The sequence below is a fragment of the Cannabis sativa genome, chromosome 2 (genome assembly GCF_029168945.1).
Source record: "Cannabis sativa cultivar Pink pepper isolate KNU-18-1 chromosome 2, ASM2916894v1, whole genome shotgun sequence".
NCBI classification, from domain to species: domain Eukaryota; kingdom Viridiplantae; phylum Streptophyta; class Magnoliopsida; order Rosales; family Cannabaceae; genus Cannabis; species Cannabis sativa.
This window is the reverse complement of record NC_083602.1, coordinates 44555060-44573128: the sequence shown is the minus strand read 5'-3', so window position 1 is coordinate 44573128 and position 18069 is coordinate 44555060.

Below are 18069 nucleotides of genomic sequence, written 5' to 3'. Positions count from 1 at the left end.
TTTTCTTTGCTGCTGCCTTTTGTTATAAAAAGGAAGGAAATTTTTTTAAAAAAAAAAGAAATCAAAGCATTTTAAAAAGGAAGAAAAGCTTCCTTCCAAGACAAGTAACCAAATTTTCTCAACCTTCTTCTCTTCTTCCTTCGAGCAAACTGAACCAGCCTCTAGAGGGATTGTTTTGCTTCAGCCAACATCAATTTTCAGAGCTAAACTCCATCTCCAAGTTAACCTTGCACCCTAGGTAAGTTCATCCTTTTAGTTTTGGTGTTTTCTTAGGTTTTCAAGCTAGGTTTTGTTACTTTTTTTGAAAATTTTCAAAGCTGTAGGTTTAGTGAAGGTGTAGGTTTGTTATCCAAGTTAAATAAGGTCTGTTAATGCATGTTTGGATTGAATTCATGGCTGTTGGGATTGATTGGTGAGTGAGAAAGCTAAAAGAAACTTGATTTCTTCACTTGAGTGTGTGATTTCAAGCTAGAGATTGAACCATTGTGTTTTGCAGCTTAGGTTATGTCATATGTATGTTAATAAACTGTTCTGGAAAGTTTGGATAGGTTTGGAGGGGTTTTGGTTCGATTTTGGTGAAAAGGAACTTTTGTTCTGGTACGCGAACCGGTCGACCGGATGGGTTGGTATACCAGAAGCCGGTCGACCGGTTACTGCGAGGGGAGAATTTCTTCGGGTTTGTTTTATGTTCGGTTTTGACCGGGGAGTTGTGTACTATCTGTTTTAAATTAAATATGGGATGCTTGACCTAAATTAGGGTTGTTGGGAGTTAGGTTACATTTGATTTCTAAATTAGGGTTTTAATCCGGAATATTATGTTAAGGTATTTATTGTGTTTCAATTGTCGTGACATAGGACCGGGATTGCCTAGCTTGTTTTTCCACCCAGGTCGGCCATATTCTTGACTTCTGAATTAAGGTAAGAAAAGTGGTAAGCACCGTATGTGGTTAAAAATCAATGAATGAATGGAGGTGATTTTGATTATTAACATGATGTTGATTAAAGCTTATTAAGCCTAGGTTATTACCTAGGGTTGGAAACGGTTATTACCGTTATGAGTAATTACTCATGAAACCGCGGTTAGGTTTCTTACTTATCGTTTGCGTTATCGGGCAACGATAGTGACATATTCAGCTCGTATGTAACGAGTGGTAAAAGTGGTACTTTATTAAGTACCAGGAATGTATGATGTTTAAGGAAATGCTTATTATTATCGAATAGTGAGTAAACATAATGGCATGAGAATAAGTTGTTAATCATTTTCTTTCAATTATTGTTTTAGTCACTTTCTTGCTGAGTCTCTGTGACTCACTGGTGCTTTATGGTGCAGGTAAAGGAAAAGCTAAAGTCGAACAACCATGAGTTATGGTCACAGCAGCAATGTACATACCGGCGCGAGCGGCCCGGTTTACAGGATGCTCTATTTTGATTGTATTTTGGAAAATATAAAGTTTATGTTATAAAATACTTTGAAACCAGTTTGTAAATATTTTGGAAACAGGGGGACCCCATAAATCATGTTACTTATCTTTTGTTAAACAATTTTAAGGTTGAGTTTTAACTATCAAAATTTTAATTACCCACACTTTTAGTATAATTACATCTTATATAATTATTGGTATTTTAAATAAAGTGCACACACGTGGCGTCCCTGTTGGACAGGGCGTTACACACCCTAACTAACATAGGCGTGTTGACGTGATTTTAAATGTACTGTGCAGCTCGTTACTAATCAACGAGGTTCATGAAAATCGTGATTAATTAAAATTTTGTTATTTAATCAAAACTTATATATCTTTCATACAAAATATTCCGGGATCCCGATTACAAAACACTTTACAAAAGTTTACTAGTTCTTTACAAAATATTTGTCGCCCAGCGACTAACTACAAAAGCATTGTTGTCTTGAGGATCGTACGCTCCAGGCCTAACCTAAAGCACGGTTCCTCAGCTTTGGCCTTGCCCTTACCTACACATAAACATAGTGCTGTGAGTCGACAGACTCAGTAAGAAACATAACATAATAAACATACTAAATCTCGGGTTATAATCAAGCGCCCATACACCTGACCATAACCTTAACTGAATCAAGGACGTCCATGACAACGTATGATTAACCGCAAATCCAGTCTATACTCGGTACTCTAGTCGTACCGATGTGGTAGCAGTTAATCCATACTAACTAATAGCCTAGCATATATCTGTTGGCATCTCGGTGCAACTCTATGTACACCTCACTGTTGCCCTGATATGCTAATCTGACGGCTATATAAAATTTTCCTAACATATATCTAATATGTTAATCTAATGGCAACTGACATGTACGCTAAACATGTATAAGCATATGCAAGACATTATACTAATCTTACCTCAATTCTGAATTCAGGTGTGCCGGTCAACCTGAGTGGAACGAACTGCTCGGCGAATTACATGCTCCTAAATCATAATAACCACAACACTGATAAGTGACACACTAAATCACTTCCCGGGGACTTAAACTCGAAACTAGAAGTTTCCCTATCGATAAATAACATGGAAATACCCTAAACAACACAAAAATGGGAAGAGCTAGGGTTCCTAAATTTGCCCCAATCGGTAGACTAGTTCCTCAACTGGAATTCCGATTCTGGGAGGAAATCCTGGAAGCCAACCAGAATTTCGGTTCCTACAGGCCTCTTTGAACAGGAATTCCGGTTCAGTGCAGGAAACACTAAAATTTTCATAACTCAACCAATTCAACCCCAATCCTCCCCAAACTTTCCAGACCTGTTCTAAACATCCTAAAGGTCAATAAGAAAGCAACAAAACACAACTTCATGCACCATAACAAAAATCACCATTGATGAGTCAAGCTTGAGTTCCAAAACTCAAAGCTTGCTCATCCAACTAATTGGCTAACAAAACCTGCCTAAATTACCTTAAATAATCATAATATAACTACAGAAAACATACCCAAACTCAAACAGCAACTACAGCTGCTAAATCACCATTTCACTCATAAAAACCAAAGTTTTGAGTTAAAAAAATTCCAAACTTGCTTCAATCCAACCAACATGCATCAAAACCTATTCTAATCCACTCAATTAAACATACTTTAACTACAGAAAATAACAACAAACATACACAGCAGCTACCACTATCAAAATCATCAAGCATGCAAATTTTCTCAACTCATAAATTTTAAGAAAACAAAGAACAAGTTACAAAAAGCTTACCAAGAACTTGAGCTTACTAAAATCTTGAGAAAATAGCTTGAATTACCAAAGAAAATACCAAAATTCTTGCAGCTCAAAGAGGGGCCGAAAGAGAGAGAGTTTGAGAGAAAAATGGATTTTGCTTCTTTTCTTATCTTTTTTTCCAATTTTGTAAAATGAAAGATAAAATGATTTTATTTACTTATTTCAGCCAAAACTAATTAATCAAAATCAATAACACTTCATTTAATTGATCCACATAAACACAAAACACTAAAAGGGAAAAAGACCAAAATGCCCTTGCCCACACAAAACTAATTTAAAGGGTACTAAGGGTATTTTGGGAAATTTTGAATTCTCGACTAATCCCGACATTCCCAATGTATAAATAAACCGTCCCACTATACTAAAATACTAACATGTGACTCTACTAAGCCATACACCGCGTTCCATGTTCCCGGGCACCGAAAATGCAAAATTATGAGATTTCACTATATGACATAAAAATACATAATGGAATTCAAATAAATCAACATAAATAATTATTTAAATATCAATAAATAATTTTCATAATTAAACCGAAAATATCTGCTAATTTCCAAATTAAACTAAGCGGTCTTTACAACTATCCCCCCTTAAAAGGATTTCGTCCCCGAAATCTAACCTGAACAACTATGGTTATTGAGCTCTCATGTCCAATTCTAGCTCCCAGGTGGCTTCCTCCACCTTGTTGTTTCTCCAGAGTATCTTGACCAACGCTATGGTCTTATTCCGAAGGACTTTATCCTTTCTATCAAGGATCTTAACTGGCTGTTCCTCATAGGACATGTCTGGCTACAGCTCAAGGTTCTCATAACTAAGTATATGAGTAGGGTCTGAAACGTATTTTCTCAACATAGAGACATGGAATACGTTGTGAACTGCTGAAAGAGCTGGAGGCAAAGCTAATCGATATGCCACTTGACCAATCTTCTCGAGAATCTCGAAAGGTCCTATAAACCTAGGGCATAATTTGCCTCTTTTCCCGAAACGTTTGATCCCCTTCATTGGAGACACCCGTAAAAACACATGCTCTCCTACTTGGAACTCAACATCTCTGCATTTCGGATCGGCATAACTCTTTTGTCTACTCTGAGAGTCAAGCATTCTAGCTTTAATTTTCTCAATTGTCTCATTGGTCCGCTGCACTGATTCTGGACCGTTGGGTTTTATGCCCTAAATAAAACTCATTTCAATATAGTCAGATTTACTTATTAATAAAGATCAGAAATAACATTTAATGTTGCATGGTTCACATGATTATATATATAATGTATGAATTCTATTTAAGTCTAGAACATATCAATTTGTTAATGATTATAGTGTTGTCAACAGAGTGGAATATAATCTTAATTATATGTCGAAAGTTTATTCTCTGATTTGTCAGTTCACTGGATTTAGACTGACATGATAATCAGCGATAGGTATTCTTACACCTTGGATAAGTGTTATGTCCTTTCCAGGGCATTGGCAAAGTTTACCAGCATCGGATGTATGGAGTGCATCGGAAGGGACCGATATTGAACTTTGATTAGATATATTAAAATTTACCGTAATATCTATTCAATTCAATATCACCTGTTGATCCTAGATCAAATGATCTTAATCCTGATATGTTTAGGTTCGATCTCAAGAGTACTATACATGTTATTTGATTTGTTAGTTAAGCCTACTTTTGGGTCAGGGTGATACGTACATTTTGGGAACATGATAGTATAATTGAGTGGGAGCGCTGACATAAATATGGAATCTATAACTTCTATAGGGATTTAGAAGTGAAACATTGATATCCTTCGAGCTTGACTAAAGAGAGATAAATAGTGGAGATCTCATTTCACTTCGCTGAAATATCATTTATACGGAGCTAAGTGTTTTAAGGATAAAATACATTGAAGGTGTAACGGTAACTTAGTGCTTATTCAATGTAGATCATCTATTAGAGGATCATTGATCAAATTAGGATCATAACAATGGATAACTAATGACGTATCTATATCGTGGAACATATAGAGCGTTCTATATACTGAGAGTGCAATTCTAAGTTCTATGCGTGGATTCAACAAAGAATTAATAAGTCAGTGAATTTAAGATATAAATTCTTCATCTGCTTATTGGAAGCTCGGATATATAGACCCATGGTCCCCATACTTGTTGACACCATACTTCTTGTAAGACTCAGTTAATTGATTTTAATTAATCAATTATAATTCTAAAGTTAGACTATCTCTACTTTGTGAATTTTCACTAAGCAAGGGCGAAATTGTAAAGAAAAGAGATTCTAGGTTTATTTATTAATTAAGAGACTTTATATGTCTAATTAATAAATACATTAAATGACAATATTATTTAATAATTAATTTTTAGTTATTAAATAATTAGAATTGGCATTTAAATGGTTGAATTTGAAAATTGGCATTTTTGAGAAAATGAGATGCAAAAATGATAAAATTGCATAAGTGAGGCCCATTATCCAAGGCCCATAGCCGGCCACACTAAATAGATTTCATCATTTATTTTTTTTCATTATTTTAATGCCAAATAATTCTAACTTAAACCTAGGTGGTTACCTATAAATAGGTAGTGATGGCTTCAGGAAAAGATGATACATATCATTCCTTCAGAGAAAAATTTCTAGCCGCCACCTTCTCTCTTCTTTTTCTTCTCTAAATTTTGAAATCCTTGAGTGAATGAGTGTAAAGACCGCTTAGTTTAATTTGGAAATAAGCAATTAATTATGTTTATTTCTGGAAAATTATTTATAGCTATTTAAATAATTTTTATGCTGTTATTGATGAATTCTGAAATGCATTTTATGTCATTTAGTGATTTTCATAATTTTACATTTCCAGTGCCCAGTAACATGGAACTTGGTGTTTGGCTCAGTACAATCACAACTTAGTATGTTAGTACTAGGGGACAGTTATTTAGACATTGGGAATTTCGGGATTAACCCGGGAATTTAGAATTTCCCAAAAATACCCCTTTAGTGCTCTGTATACTATTTTAGTGTGAAGGGGCAAAATGGTCATTTTTCCCTATTGTTATTTTGTCCTTTAGTGGACTTTATATGGTGTAATTATATGTGTTTGTAGCATTTCTTTTGGCTGAAGTAAAGTGATAAAATAGCATTTTATTTTCTCATTATTCAAAACAATTTCAAAGTTATAAAAGTTAGAATTTCAAGCTCTCTCTCTCTCTCTCTCTCTTTTCGGCCAAGCTTGGGGGGCTGCTAGGGCTGTGATTCTTTGCAAAATTCAAGTGTTTTTCTCAAGTGTAGAGTGATTTTAGTGAAGGTAATGCTTGTCTAGTTTCTCTTCTTTTAGTTTCTTGAATTTTTGATGAATAGATGATGTTTGCATGCTTGTTTGAGTTGTTCTTGCTGCAGTGTTTTGATGTTGATTTCAGAGGTTTACTTATAATTTAAAATGTTGATTCAAGCATGTTAGGATTGGTGATTACTTAATTTTATTAAGATATGAAATTTTGGCTCAAAAACTATGGTTTTCAAAGAGAAGTGTTGAAATCTGTTGCTGTTGTTTTGTTGATGTTGTGTGGTTTTTCAGAGGTTAAATTATGCATGTTTAAGTAGGTTTGGGCTGAATTGAATGCATGTTTCTGTTGTTTAATCAAGTTTGAGTTTGGAACTCAAAGCTTGAAGCTTTAATGGTGATTTTGGTTTGTTTGCATGAAGCTCGGTTTTTATGCTTTAGAATTGTTCCTTAGGGTGTAAATAGCAAGTCTGGAAGGTTTTGTTTGAATTGGTTTGGATTTGAGCAAGTTATGATTTTTTAGGTTGAATTCTGTGAGGAACCGGAATTTCGGTTGTGCATCCAGAATTCCGGATGGGGTTCTGAAATTTCCCAGAACCGGAATTCCGGTTGGGCAACCGGTCTGCCGGTTGGGTGATTTTCAAAAACCCTAGATTTTCTCGTTTTTATATTATTTGGGGTATTGCCATGTTTTTTATCGATAGGGAAATTTTTAGTTCATAGTTTAAGTCCCCGGGAAGTGATTTAGCGTATCACTTATAGTGTTGTGATTGTTATGGTTTAGGAGCCTGTAAACCGCCGCGCAGTTCGTTCCAGTCAGGTTGACCGGCACACCTGAATTCGAAATTTAGGTAAGATTAGTATAACAGTATGCATATATATTACATGTTTAGCGTGCATGTTAGGAAGCCTGTTAGATTACATTAGATATGTATGTTGGCTTCGTACCATCCGACCATATCACATCGATTAGGCTAGAGTATGACTAGCAACTGGAGTATGACTAGTATACCGTGTACAGGCTGATACTAGGGTTGGTGGTACAATGCTATGTGACCGTATCACATCGACTAGGCTTGAGTATGACTACCAACTAGAGTATGACCAATATACCGAGTATAGGTTGATACTGTAACACATCGGTACAGGCTAGAGTATGACTAGCAACTGGAGCATGACCAGTGTACCGAGTATAGGCTGTTACTTGTCAATAGTACAGTCTTATGACCGTTCGGGACTCAATATCGTGTGGAACACGGTAGTTAGGGTTATGGTCAGGGGTATGGGCGTCTGATCATAACCCGGGATTTATGTATGTTTATGATTTATGCTTTTCTTACTGAGTCTGTCGACTCACAGTGCTATGTTTATGTGTAGGTAAGGGCAAGGCTAAAGCTGAAGGACCGTGAGAGCGAGCCGGTGAAGATTTTACATGTCGGGGCGATTAGGCCTGAAGCGTACGATCCTCGGGATAGCAGTGCTTGTTTTGTAATTAGTCGCTAGGCGACAAGTATTTTGTATAGTCAGCGAACTTTTGTAAAATGTTTTGTAATCGGGATCCCGAGTATTTTTGTATAAATATTTTATAAGTTTAATTAAAAAGAAAAAAATTTAATTAATCACGATTTCCATAAACCTCGTTGATTAGCAACGAGCTGCACAGTACGTTTAAAAATCACGTAATATGCCTTTGCTAGTAAGGGTGTTACAATTTGGTATCAGAGCCGCTAGGTTGTCTTCCGAAGATCGTCACGACATGTACAATCATCATCAGCAGTTACCTCGTTCTACGGTTCAGTAAGCTTTTATTGCTTTAGTAGTTTATTTATTTATTATGAAATTAGAAAAGCCTGATAGGAAGCATGTTAGTAGCCTGATAGTAGAATAGGCGCATGTTTTGTTTTGTTTTAATTTCCAAAATTAAGCGGCATTAGTAAGCTCTCTGTGATAAAGACCTGATATGCCAACTCTTGGTTTTGCAGGCTGTTCAGACTAGATGGACGCCAGGCGGAATACCAGGAGCCAGGGCAACTCAGTAGGGTCAAATCAGGGTCAGGGCGCCTAGTTTCCCCCGCATGCTAGGGGTCGTGGTAGAGGTCCCAGGGGCAGGGCTCGTGGTCGGGGTGATGATAACCCGCCGCAGGCTGCCCAGGCTGCCCAAGCCGAGCAAGAAGCCCAGAATTGGGAGACTAGGTTTGCTGAAATGCAAGCCAGGATAGAGGAACAAGATCTTGAGATACAGAGATTGAGGCAGTAGGGGGCTCCTGCAGTGCCTGTGGCAGAAGTTCTTGTGGCACCCGCCCCTGCTGCTCAGGCCGAGATTGTGGTAGCGGCAAACAGAATGGAACCCCTGTATGAAAGGTTCCGGAAGCAAGCACCTCCGGTTTTTCTGGGAGGTCCAGATGTCATGAAAGCCGAGCAGTGGCTAACGGTGATAACCAAGATTTTGAACTTTATGGGTGTCACCGGAAATGATAGGGTTGTGTGTGCCACCTTCCAGTTCCAAGAAGACGCTCTAGTCTGGTGGGACATGGTTTCTCAGATTCACGTTGTCACCACCATTACCTGGGAAAGGTTCCAGGAACTCTTCAACACAAAGTATTATAATGAGGCAGTTAGAAGTGCCAAGAGGAAAGAGTTCACCCACCTGACCCAGCGGGAAAATATGAGCGTGACTGAGTATACTACCTAGTTTGATCGGTTGGCGAGGTTGGCCTCGGGGATAGTTCCAACCGATTTCAGCAAGAAGGAAAAGTATCTGGACAGATTAAATGTGAAGATCAAACATGACCTTATGATCACCACCGACGACAAGACCACCTATGCTGAGATGGTGGAGAAGGCACTGCGAGCTGAGAGCGCTGTTGGATGTATGTCGGAGTCGGCTAGTACTCCAGGGAGTGGCGGGGCTCCTACCCCTCCTGCATTAGGATTTAGCAGGGGAGGTACTGGTTCGGCCATGGACCAGAAGAAGAGAACATCCAGTGCATCCGGTGGCTCGGGGCAGAACAAGAGGTTCCGGGGGAACCAGAGTAGAGGTAGCCGTCAGGGTGGTGCTGAGACCGGCTTTCGTACCCAGAGTGCCCCAGTTGTAAAAGGCACCATCTGGGTGAGTGCAGAGGTCAGGGATGCTTTCAGTGTGGCATGGTCGGACACTATAAGAGGGATTGTCCCCAGCTCCGATCAGAGGCACCGAGGGCTCCGGCGAGACCCACTCGAGCTAGGGTGTTCGCCATCTTGCAAGCTGATGCAGATGCCAGCCCCTCAGTTGTAACAGGTCAGCTCTCACTTAATAACTCATATTACTCAGTGCTGTTTGATTCTGGGGCCACACATTCTTAAGTGGCAGCCAGAATCTTTAGTAAATTGGATAGACCGTGTGATAGTTATGAATTAGGGTGTGGAACCCTATTACCTGGTGGAGAGTTAGTTATCTCCAAAAGGTCGATTAGGTCTATGCCGATCAGAATAGATGGTAGACAGTTAAGTGCTGACTTGATAGAGATGAGCCTAGTAGATTTCGATATTATTTTAGGAATGGATTTCCTATCTAAATACTCGCCTAGTATTGATTGCAAGAGGAAGATGGTGATCTTCAAACCGGAAAGTGAAGAACCTTTTGTGTTTGTTGGTTCGGTTTAGGGATCTCGGATCCCGATGATTTCGGCCATGTCAGCTAAGGAATTACTACATGGCGGTTGTTTAGGGTTTCTGTCTGTGGTGATGGACACCACTCGGCCAGATACCATTCGGCCAAAGGACATCAAGGTGGTTCGGGAATTTCTAGATGTTTTTCCCGAAGAACTTCCAGGGTTACCACCTTAGCGGGAGATTAATTTCGTTATAGATCTGGCACCAGGAGTGGAACCGATTTCTAAGGCTCCGTATAGAATGGCTCCAGCTGAACTTAAGGAATTAAAGATTCAGCTTCAGGGGTTGCTTGACATAGGGTTTATTCGGCCTAGTGTGTCACCCTGGGGAGCTCCGGTTTTATTCGTTAAGAAGAAAGATGGAACTATGAGGATGTGCATCGATTATCGGGAGTTAAACAAACTAACAGTGAAGAATAAATATCCACTACCTAGAATCGATTATCTGTTTGATCAACTTCAGGGGAAGACGGTATTTTCCTAGATTGATCTCCGATCGGGTTATCATCAGTTGAAAATCCGAGAGGAGGACATTCCGAAGACGGCTTTCCGTACTAGGTATGGACACTACGAATTCTTGGTTATGTCGTTTGGACTAACCAATGCTCCTGCAGTATTTATGGATTTGATGAATAGAGTATTCAAGGATTTCCTCGACATCTGTGTGATTGTGTTTATCGACGACATCCTTTTGTACTCTCAATCAGAAGAAGAGCATGAGTTACATCTTCAGATGGTATTGCAAAGGCTTCGGGAACACAAACTTTATGCCAAATTCAAGAAATGTGAATTTTGGCTATCTCATGTGTCCTTCTTAGGGCACATTGTTAGCAAAGATGGGATCAAGGTGGATCCCGGGAAGATAGAATCCGTCAGGGATTGGCCGAGACTAAAGACAGTGACAGAAATTAGAAGCTTCTTGGGTTTAGTCGGGTATTATCGTAGGTTAGTGGAAGGGTTTTCGAAAATTTCAACACCCTTAACCGAACTTACAAAGAAGAATCAGCGGTTTGTCTGGTCAGATAAGTGCGAAGCTAGTTTCCAGGAGTTGAAACAGAGGTTGATTACAGCTCCAGTGCTAGCTTTGCCCTCGAACAAGGAGAAGTTCGTAGTTTATTGCGATGCATCCAGACAGGGTCTGGGGTGTGTGCTGATGCAAGCCGATCAGGTTATCGCTTATGCCTTCCGTCAGTTAAAGGATTATGAACAGCGATACCCGACTCATGATCTAGAGTTGGCCGCGGTGGTTTATGCATTGAAGATCTAGCGGCATTACCTTTATGGAGAAAGGTGTGAAATCTATACCGACCATAAAAGTCTCAAGTATTTCTTTACTCAGAAAGATTTGAATATGAGACAGAGGCGTGGGTTGGAGTTAGTGAAAGATTACGACTGTGAGATTCTCTATCACCCTGGGAAGGCCAATGTAGTGGCCGATGCCCTGAGCAGGAAGGGTCCCGGGCAGGTAGCTAGCATGATTCAAATCTCACCTCAGTTAGCTGAAGACATGGTTAGATCCAGCATTGAGTTTGTGGTAGGTCAGCTTCACAACTTGACGCTGCAATCTGATCTGTTGGAAAGAATTAAAGCCGCTCAGATGACTGATCCAGAGTTAGTGAAAATCCGAGATGAGGTTTTGGCTGGTCAAGCCAAGGATTTTTCAGTGTCAAACAACGGGATGCTTCTGTATAAAGCCAGGGTTTGTGTTTTGAGTAGTGTGGAACTCAGGAATGAGATCTTTAAGGAGGCTCATTCTACCCCTTATTCTCTGCATCCCGGCACCACCAAGATGTACCAGGATCTTAAACTGTACTTTTGGTGGAGCGGTATGAAGAAGAATTTGGTAGAATTCGTATCGAGATGCCTCACCTGTCAGCAGATTAAGGCTGAACATCAGAGACCAGTAGGGTTGTTGCAGCCTTTAACCCTACCTGAATGGAAGTGGGAAGATATCATGATGGATTTTGTGGTCGCGTTACCTATAACCACGGGCTTATTTGATTCCATCTGGGTAGTGGTGGATTGATTCACGAAATCTGCTCATTTTCTGCCTGTTAGAACAACCTTTACAGTGGATCAGTTGGCAGAATTGTATGTTAGAGAAATTGTAAGACTTCACGGGGTACTGAAGTCTATAGTTTTGGATAGAGACCCGAAGTTCACCTCCAAGTTTTGGCAGAGTTTGCAACGAGCAATGGGTACAAAACTGAAATTTAGTACAACATTCCATCCTCAGACAGATGGTCAGTCCGAAAGGACAATTCAGATATTGGAGGACATGTTACGAGCCTGTGTTATGGATTTTGAAGGCTCTTGGAATAAGTATCTACCGTTGATAGAATTTTCTTACAACAACAGTTATCAGAGTACGATAGGAATGGCTCCCTATGAACTGTTATACGGTAGGAAGTGTAGATCTCCCATCCACTGGGATGAAACAGGGGAGAGGAAATACCTAGGTCCGGAGTCAGTGCAGCGGACCAATGAGGCAATTGAGAAAATAAAAGCTAGAATGCTTACCTCACAGAGTAGACAGAAAAGTTATGCAGATCCGAAACGCAGAGATGTGGAGTTCCGAGTAGGGGACCATGTGTTTTTACGGGTATCTCCAATGAAGGGGATCAAACGTTTCAGAAAAGAGGCAAGTTATGCCCTAGATTTACAGGACCTTTCGAGATTCTCGAGAAGATAGGTCAAGTGGCATACCGGTTAGCATTGCCTCTAGCCTTTTCAGCAGTTCACAACGTATTCCATGTCTCTATGTCGAGAAAATACGTTTCAGATCCCTCTCATATACTCAGTTATGAGAGCCTTGAACTGCAGCCAGATATGTCTTATGAAGAACAACCAGTGCAGATCCTGGATAGAAAGGATAAAGTCCTTCGGAATAAGACCATAGCATTGGTCAAAGTACTCTGGAGAAACAGCAAGGTGGAGGAAGCCACCTGGGAGCTAGAGTCAGATATGAGAGCTCAATATCCAGAGTTATTCAGGTTAGATTTCGGGGATGAAATCCTTTTAAGGGGGGAATAGTTGTAAAGACCCCTTAGTTTAATTTGGAAATTAGCAATTAATTATGTTTATTTATGGAAAATTATTTATAGCTATTTAAATAATATGCTGTTATTGATATATTCTGAAATGCATTTTATGTGATTTAGTGATTTTCATAATTTTGCTTTTCCGGTGCCCGGTACATGGAAATCGGTGTTTGGCTCAGTACAATCACAACTTAGTATGTTAGTATTAGGGGACAGTTATTTAGACATTGGGAATGTCGGGATTAACCCGAGAATTTAGAATTTCCCAAAAATACCCCTTTAGTGCTCTTTATACTATTTTAGTGTGAAGCGGAAAAATGGTCATTTTGTCCCATTGTTATTTTGTCCTCTAGTGGACTTTATATGGTGTAATTATATGTGTTTGTAGCATTTCTTTTTGCTGAAGTAAAGTAATAAAATAGCATTTTATTTTCTCATTATTCAAAACAATTTCAAAGTTATAAAAGTTAGAATTTCAAGCTCTCTCTCTCTCTCTCTCTCTCTCTCTCTCTCTCTCTCTCTCTCTTTTCGGCCAAGCTTGGGGGGCTGCTAGGGCTGTGATTCTTTGCAAAATTCAAGTGTTTTTCTCAAGTGTAGAGTGATTTTAGTGAAGGTAATCCTTGTCTAGTTTCTCTTCTTTTAGTTTCTTGAATTTTTGATGAAAAGATGATGTTTGCATGCTTGTTTGAGTTGTTCTTGCTGCAGTGTTTTGATGTTGATTTCAGAGGTTTACTTATAATTTAAAATGTTGATTCAACCATGTTAGGATTGGTGATTACTTGATTTTATTAAGATATGAAATTTTGGCTCAAAAACTATGGTTTTCAAAGAGAAGTGTTGAAATCTGTTGCTGTTGTTTTGTTGATGTTGTGTGGTTTTCAGAGGTTAAATTATGCATGTTTCAGTAGGTTTGGGCTGAATTGAATGCATATTTGTGTTGTTTAATCAAGTTTGAGTTTGTAACTCAAAGCTTGAAGCTTTAATGGTGATTTTGGTTTGTTTGCATGAAGCTCAGTTTTTATGCTTTAGAATTGTTCCTTATGGTCTAAACAGCAAGTCTGGAAGGTTTTGTTTATTTGTGTTGTTTAATCAAGTTTGGTTTGGATTTGAGAAAGTTATGATTTTTTTTGGTTGAATTCTGCGAGGAACCAGAATTCCGGTTGTGCATCCGGAATTCCGGATGGGATTCTGAAATTTCCCAGAACCAGAATTCCGGTTTGGCAACCGGTCTGCCAGTTGGGTGATTTTCAGAAACCCTAGATTTTCTCGTTTTTATGTTATTTGGGGTATTGCCATGTTTTTTATCGATAGGCAAACTTTTAGTTCCTAGTTTAAGTCCCCGAGAAGTGATTTAGCGTATCACTTATAGTGTTGTGATTGTTATGGTTTAGGAGCCTGTAAACCGCCGCACAGTTCGTTCCAGTCAGGTTGACCGGCACACCTGAATTCGGAATTGAGGTAAGATTAGTATAACAGTATGCATATATATTACATGTTTAGCAAGCATGTTAGGAAGCCTGTTAGATTACATTGGATATGTATGTTGGCTTCGTACCATCTGACCATATCACATCGGTTAGGCTAGAGTATGAGTAGCAATTGGAGTATGACCAGTATACCGAGTATAGGCTGATACTAGGGTTGGTGGTACAGGTCTATGTGACCGTATCACATCGGTTAGGCTAGAGTATGACTAGCAACTGGAGTATGACCAGTATACCGAGTATAGGTTGATACTGTAACACATCGGTACAGGCTAGAGTATGACTACCAACTGGAGTATGACCAGTGTACCGAGTATAGGCTGTTACTTGTCAATAGTACCGTCTTATGAACGTTCGGGACTCAGTATCGTGTGGAACACGGCAGTTAGGGTTATGGTCAGGGGTATGGGCGTCTGATCATAACCCAGGATTTATGTATGTTTATGATTTATGCTTTTGTTACTGAGTCTGTCGACTCACAGTGCTATGTTTATGTGTAGGTAAGGGCAAGGCTAAAGCTGAAGGACCGTGAGAGCGAGCCGGTGAAGATTGTACAGGTCGGGACGATTAGGCCTGGAGCGTACGATCCTCGGGACAGCAGTGCTTGTTTTGTAATTAGTCGCTAGGCGACAAGTATTTTGTATAGACAACGAACTTTTGTAAAATGTTTTGTAATCGGGATCCCGAGTATTTTTGAATAAATATTTTATGAGTTTAATTAAAAAGCAAAAAAATTAATTAATCACGATTTCCATAAACCTCATTGATTAGCAACGAGCTGCACAGTACGTTTAAAAAACACGTAATACGCCTTTGCTAGTTAGGGTGTTACAATGAGTGAGTGCCCACACACATCAAGTGGTATCTCAATCATAGTATGTAAGACTGTGGAAAATCAAACAACTAGAAGGAGAATCAGCATCAAAGGAAGGAGAGAAAGAGATTCAGGTTCAGATCTTAGTGATGCTCTGCTACAGAGAGGAATCAAGGGCTAGAGATCTGAACGGAAGGAGTCATTATATTCCACAGCACCCAATGTAAGGTTTCCTAAACTTTATATGTGTTTATTTCATTGTTTTAGAATTCATATTAAGATATTAATGAAACATACTTGTTAGTAAATCTAGATCCTGGTAAAATATATCCAACAATTGGCCTCAGAACCATGGTAATGATTTACTTTCATGAAATATGAATTAAAACGATGTTATATGTTGATTTGGATGGTTTCATGTGGTTTATGTGCTTATCTAATGATAGTTTAGAAATCGCAATATATGTTACTGAAATATTTTTGAGATTATTTTTTCTGGAAAGTAGACGAAAAATTAATAAATTTAGGCTTTTACAGAACCTAATTTGGATTTTTTATGAATTAGTTATTATTTTTTGAAGTTGAACGAAAATATCTGAAATCGGGTTGCACACACACACGCGCACATAGGGTAACTCGGCATTTCCACGCGGTTTCAGACATCCTGACTGAGGAAACTCGGACACGGGCTGTCTGAAGACGCGTCCCGCCGAGCTCTCTCGATCAAGTAGGCTGCATGTAGCATCAAATCTCGGCCATCCTCTTGATTCCGCGCGCGCAGGGGTATGCAATGCATACCCCTGTGCACCAATGTTATTTTCGTCATAACTTTTGATTCAAAAATAATTTTTCATTGAAACAAAAGCCAATTTTTGGTAGAATTTTGTGTAGAATCTGAATTTTCAATTAAAAATCGAATTTTCAGAATAAAATAAATTTTTATTAATTTTTTAATTAATTAAAATTAGTTTCTGATATTAGTAGGCTTTGAATTTTGAAAATTTGATTTTTCACAAAGGAGCCTTACGGTTATTTTTGAAATTTTATATTATTTTATTTATTTTAATTACAAGATAAGATATTTTTTAAATGATCTTACTTCGATATTAAAATATTATCTTTTTTAAAATAATCTTGTACTAATTTCAAAATTTGCTAACCATATCATATTTCTTTTCAAATTTGTTATTTTCAAAATATATTTTATTAATTAAAATTATAAGATTAGGAATATGTTAGGTTTAACATTTTATCTTATTAGACATTTTTTTATTAAAATTATATTTTGGCAAAAATAAGATGAAGATTTGAAAAATTGGTTAGTTTAGTTTGAATAAATTTTTTAGGGTTTCAAACCATCAATTTTTCAAACATATTATTTAATTATTTTTTTTTAAAAATATTCTAACCATATAACATATCTTATTTTTCAATTAGTTTATTTATGTAATATTTAAATTCATTAAATTATAAGACTCAGAATATAATAAAATATATAAATTTAAAATTGAAGATATTATATTATATTATCTTATTAGAAATTTTAAATAAATTTAAATTTTGAATAAACTTGATATTTGAAAAATTAGTTAGATATTTTTTATTTTTTGTTAGAATTCTAGAAATTTAGGAGTTTTTTGAATTTTGAATTTTTTCATATATTCTCTAACAACCTAAATTTGAATTCTAGTTAAGATATTTATTTTAAAATTTTATTTTATTTTAAATTTTAAAATTTAGATATTTTAGCTTACTTTCCAGATATTCCAGATCAGTTATTTGTTTGTATTGTTTGATTATATTATTATGTATTCAAATTTTTTTTTACAAACCTATTATGTATTCAAATTTTTTTTTACAAACCTATGATTAACTTGTTGACAGATCCAATGATCTGATTTTAATCATAGTCCAATTGTCAATAGATCTTATAAATAATTTGTAACAGGTAAATTTTGCAATTTCTTTCATTTGTGTAAACCTAGTAACATGATAGGGCCCATCCAAATCTTTTGACCTGTGTGAGCCTATATGTTTGTTATTGGGCTTAGATGCATATAGGAAGCCCATTTAAGTTTTACTAAGTAAATGGACTAGGTTGCTAAAATAAATTTTGACATAAGTAAATTTATTTAGGCCCAATTAGATTTCGGCTTATTCAATGAATAACAATTGTTTATTTAAAGGTTAAATTCCTCTCTTATGGGCCTTGTGTGAGAGTTGGGGGCCAATAGAAGTGGGTACGACATACTGAACCCAGCTCCCCCTCACATGAGCTACCCCAATTGTTAAGGCCCATTTGCCTTATTTAAATAATTGTATTAGGTTAATTATATTAGTCTAACCTAATTAAAATTGAATTAGCAGCATAATTAACTTTTGAAATATATGAAATTTAATTTTTCATTTAATATTTTAAAGTTAATTTTAGAAAAACACTTAGTAAATGAAATTATTCTAGATAGTTATTTCTAGAACTAGTTATTTTTTCTAATATTTAATTTGGAAAATATCATAGATTCTGAAATTAATTGTTTAATAATTAATTTTGGTACAATCTAATTTAAGTATATTTTTC